Below are 5,470 nucleotides of genomic sequence, written 5' to 3'. Positions count from 1 at the left end.
ATGTACTAGAAAAACCAACCTAAAAAGAGGAGTGAAAAATGTGTGTTGAAGTGGGATGGATCTACCCAATAAAAGAAGGAAAGAGAAGAAGAAAAAGAGGAGGAGGATTTGTGTGAGAAAGAGACTGGTGACAACAACCTCTCTCTGCACAGAGCAAACTCTATTGGAAAATTTTATAGAAAGAAAAGGTATCAGCTACAGAGAGCATAATATAGACGTGAAGAAGAGAAAGAGACATCTATCCTGGATTCATAAAGATCGGAAGATAAAAGAGAAGCTAGAGTTAAATTTGCCTATATCACTATTTCATTCAATTTATTCTTATTTTAAATAATTGCATGCAAGCTCTACACATAGTTGATTGTATGCTTGTTCATAGATGTATTTTGAATTCTGAAAGGGTTAAATATACTGTATCTAAAATCATGTGATGCAAGCGAATATTCGACAGAATACTCATAGCACTCTAGACATAAATGTTACGAATTGTGTAGAGAAGATTGTTCATTGCAGTTATTAATCCAGAGTTCTATAGACATACAGTAATTAATATTTCTAGCTTAAATCTAACTATCAAAATTGGTAGGTTACAATAGTAATTCTCTGAGAAGTTGATTAGACAATCTTTTGTCATCGCATTATTTTGATATGAACATTTCATCTCAATAATTCTAGCCCTGTTCATTCAACGACAGAATTACTTTTGCTTTTCTTTGTAATTTACCACTACATTTTATTTTCCATATCAACTTTCTGTTTTCAACATTAAATTACATTAATTTATTATACCATTTTATTAATCAGTTTAAAAGTATTTCATGATATTTGGTATAGTTAATATGATTATAATAACTTAATCAAATTCTTAACAATTTTTGGCCTCTGTGGAGACGATACTTACTCATCACTTTATTACTTGAATGACTTGTACACTTGCATAATTGCATTACTATTTTACAAGCAACAAGTTTTTAACGTTGTTGCCGGGGTTTGGCAACATTGATGAAAAGTTGATTTGTTATTATTCCTATTTTTAGTAGTTAATTAGTATTTTATTTTATTTTTTAGGTTTTTATTAGTGCATAAGAAGAAATATTCAAGAGGATACAAAACATTGTTTTGATTCTAAAATTCAAAGGACATTAAAGCGAAGAAGAAAAGAGTTAAGAGAAATGGAGGGAATTAGAAATGATCCAATTAGAGAAGATCTAGCACTTCAAAGTGAAATGAATGTTGATATTCCTTGAATCATAAATGACAGAGAGACCCATCAAAGAACATGTAGTGCCTATTTTGGATGATCTAAATCTAGGAATTGTTAGGCCACATATTCAAGCTTAACACTTTGAATTAAAACCAGTAACGTTTTAGATGCTACAGACCGTAGGGAAATTTAGTTGGCTCCCTATTGAAGATCCACGACTGCATCTAAGACTATTTTAGGAGGTCTGTGATTCATTCTGGTAGTAGGGTGTTCCTAAAAATGCCCTTAAACTCAAGTTATTTCCTTATTCATTGTGTGATCGTGCCAAAGCATGGTTAATTGCTTTGCTATCAGGAACGATGACATCTAGGAATGAACTTTGTCAAAATTTTTTGCTACGATATTATCCTCCAAATATGAAATCTAAGTTACGAAATGATATTACATCTTTTTGGCAATCAAAGGATGAGATGTTATATGAAACTTGGAAGTGATTTAAGGAATTACTGCGAAAATGCCCAATGCATGGTTTCCAACACTGGACACAAATGAAAATATTATATAATGGATTGAATGCCCATATAAGAATGGAAGTTGATGTATTTGCCAATGGGACTTTGCTAGATAAATCATATAATGAGGCATATGAAATTTTGGAAAGGATAGCTAACAACAATTATCAATACCCTACTACCAGAGTTGGTAATGGTAGAAGAGTTATTGAAGCAATGGAACTTGATGCGATTACATCTTTAATAGCTCCGGTATCATATTTAACAAATATGATTTAAACTTTGAAAAGACCCTATGCAGTGCAGGAGATGAAGGTTGTAAAACTAACATGCATATATTATGGAGAAGATCATGTTTTTGATGAATGCCCATCCAATCCAACCTATACGTATTACATGGGGAATTTTAATTGTAGTAACAATAATCATTACTCCAAAACATACAATCTAGAGTGGAAACAACATTTAAATTTCAACTAGAGTAATTAAGGAATGGGAAATGCTAGCAATGTTAATTGACAAAATGTGGATGGTGTACCACCTAGATACACTTAACCAAATGTCGTGGTAAAATGTACAACAAAGTTTGTCATCTTCAACATCAACTATGGAAGCTCCATTAAAGGAGTATATGGCTAAGAATGATGTGAATATTCAAAGTTAGACAACTTTCTTAAGGGCTCTAGAGAATCAAGTGGGATAAATTGCAACTGTATTAAGTTCCAGACAGTAAGGAACTTTACCAAATGACACTAAGAATTCAAGATCACATGGAAAAGAACATTGTAAAGTAATCACTCTCAGAAGTGGAACTCAATACAATGATGTTGTTAAGGATGCCATGATAGAAGAGGATGACTCAAGACTCGATCATGAAAATATCTTAGAACCAACTAAAAAGTATACAACATTTGAAAATGGTCAGTAGAAAAATGTTGTGGCAAAATTAGATCATGTTGCCAACAAAAATGCCACAACAAAACAATATCAACAACCTGAAGGATGATCACCTCCACCGTTTCCTTAGCTAATTGATGTGCAGAAAGGAAAATTGGCTATGAGGGTGAATGATTAGCAGGTTACATTCAACATATTTGATGCCCTAAAATGTGTTGATGGGAGTGAATATTGCCAGGCCATTAGTTTGCTAGAAATGATAGTAGAAGAACAACTTGCAAGACATCTGCCTCAACAAAATCTTCTCTCTCCAATAGTCCGTTTGAATCAACTGTTCAACATACTCTGTTAGTTGAAGAAGCAACTCAATCTCTTTGAGACTTAGCAACCCCAAATTGTTGTAGAATTGGAAAAAGCATAAAAAAATCCTTTCTATTTTTCTGTTCTTTAATTGTTTTACTTTAATTTCATTCTTATTGTTTTTATCTTTAATTACTTAACTTTATCTTCATTTATGATTTATCGCCTTAATAATGAGATCACGGTGTCAAATAAAGAAGGGGACGATTTGCACCTAATGAAAAGGAGTTGTAATAGGATGAAAATGAAGGGGACGAGGATGATGCTAAAGCTCATGAACCTGGACCTACTACACACATTGTCACTGAAGCGAAGGAACAACAAGGACCAGAGGGTGATGAAGGGAAGATAGAATTAGTGAACATTGAATCTGACTAGGAAAGAAAAGAAGTGAACCATATTCCAGTATCAACTAAACATGCTAGTACACCTACATCATAATCCAAGGCCGCTATGGCTGCCAAGGAACGCTCAGTTCATCAATTGATCGATTAACTCACAAAGTCCAATACTGACGATGATGAAGAACAAGTACCCATTAACTAGCTTCATAGAAAAAGATTCAAGAAGGCTATTGATAAAACAATTCAAGCTGATAGTGATGACCAGGACAGGCTGTAACATTACAATAGAGTTTCAAAGAAATCTACACAACCCAAGTGAAGTAATTTCCTTCCCCTCAAAGTTTTATTTTTTACATTTTCATGATCATTCATTTTGGTTTTTATCTGTTTCATGCATTCATATAGTTTTTATTCATTTAATTCTTACCTGTTCATGCATTGAGGACAATGCATCCTTTAGGTTTGGGGGTGTGTTGTGCATATAGATTGCATTGTTAATTGTTCATATAATATTTTTCCCATAACATTCAATTTCCATTCAACTACCTGATTATGCGACTATATAGTTATCAATGATGTTCAATGAGGACAATGACTCTTCTTTGTAAACTTAGAAAATATTGTGATAGTTGTTTAGGCATGTTTAGCATAGGACAGTTGTTGAAAATGAATTTTTAAAAGTAGAATAATTGAAATATAAATGAAATTAGGCTATAGTAGCTTTTTTTGAATAAATGTAGGACTTCTTGACTTAAATTCATTATAGTAAGAGTATATAATTTATGTTATGGTAAAGTAATATGAATTGTAACAACTCGTTTTTAGTAAAATTGGAATAGTGGTTTCGAAACCAAAAATCTCAGGTTAAAAAATTTATTTTATTATTATTTTAATGTCTACAGTATGATAGTATGATTGTGTGAAAATTTCGTTAAGAAATTTTATCGTTTGAATGCTCAATTTGATAAAAAGGAATAAAAATCGCGTAAACTGTAAAACTTGTGTTATATTAGCTAAAGGTGTCTAATAGCTATAGAACTTTAAAATTAAGGTCCTTAAGTCTTAATCAGACAATTTTCATAGTGGGTGGACATTTATGGGCATAAAATTGATGTTTTTAATGTTTTATAACTAAGGTTAATTTGTAATTTAATAAAATAAATTAAGTAAAATAAATAAAATCAAATATACCATCTTTTAGTCCATCTTCTTCCACTAAAAATAAGAAATTGAAACACAATTAAAGAGCTTCAAGGTTTGGTCAACTATCCTTTATATATGTAAGTGATTTTTGAACTGGTTTTTAATGATTTCTATGTTTTGGGAGTTGTTGTAACTTAATCTAGCTAGCCCAGCGGCTAATTTGCAAAATTGTTAAAGGTTTAGGGTTTTTCCATTGATGAATGTATGTGTATTTTGATGTTTGATGAGAGAAGATGTATGATTGTTGTTAGGTAAACAACATTTGTAAAGTGATTTTTGGTAAAATTGTCAATTAGGGATTAAATTGAGAAATGTAAAATTTTTGTGGTAGAAATGTGAAATAAATGAAAAATATGGGCTGCTATGTTAATAAGGGAAATTTGGCTAGTATGGGTAGGGACATAATTGCATGAATTTGCATTTTTATGAGCTAGGGACTAAATTGTAAAGATGTTGAAATATTAGGGGCAAAAGTGTAAAGTTGTCATAATATTTATTTTGGGCTAAACTGAATAGAATGATAATTAAGTCAGCTAAATTTGATTACATATAGATCAAGAAAAGTGAAGTTCGGATCTAGATCGAGGGAAAAATAAAGTATTGGAATAGTCGATCCATTTCGTCGTTTTTGCAATCGAGTTTGTATATTAAGAAGCATTGATAAAATTGTGTTTTAAATGATTTATTATTGAATTAGTTGTGAATACAACCTTACAGATGCATTTGATAAAGATTCGACAATGTGAAATCCCGGTTGAACCTTAGGAATAGATTAGGATACGAATGATATGTCATTAGGGGTTATGTGTTTGGGTACTGGTCCGTACGTCTTGCCGGTGGCTGTGTTATTCAGCGTATGTTGCGGATTCTCATCAACTTGTGTGAGTAGCACTATGTAGCTACGTCTTGACCGTCAGCTTGAGTGAGCAGACCCGTTGATAGCTCGAGAG

The 5,470-nt window shown here is 32.1% G+C and overlaps 1 non-coding gene across 1 annotated transcript; it reads right to left on the bottom strand.

Moving 5' to 3' along the window:
- Positions 1 to 1,629: 1,629 nt before the first annotated feature.
- LOC121225354 (small nucleolar RNA R71) lies at positions 1,630 to 1,731 on the bottom strand. The gene has a single exon (XR_005923220.1). It is a non-coding gene; the product is annotated as a small nucleolar RNA R71 (small nucleolar RNA).
- Positions 1,732 to 5,470: the final 3,739 nt, after the last annotated feature.

The sequence above is a fragment of the Gossypium hirsutum genome, chromosome A03 (assembly GCF_007990345.1).
Source record: "Gossypium hirsutum isolate 1008001.06 chromosome A03, Gossypium_hirsutum_v2.1, whole genome shotgun sequence".
In the NCBI taxonomy this organism is placed as follows: Eukaryota; Viridiplantae; Streptophyta; class Magnoliopsida; order Malvales; family Malvaceae; genus Gossypium; species Gossypium hirsutum.
The sequence above is the reverse complement of the archived record's forward strand: the minus strand, read 5'-3'. Positions and strand labels throughout refer to the sequence as shown.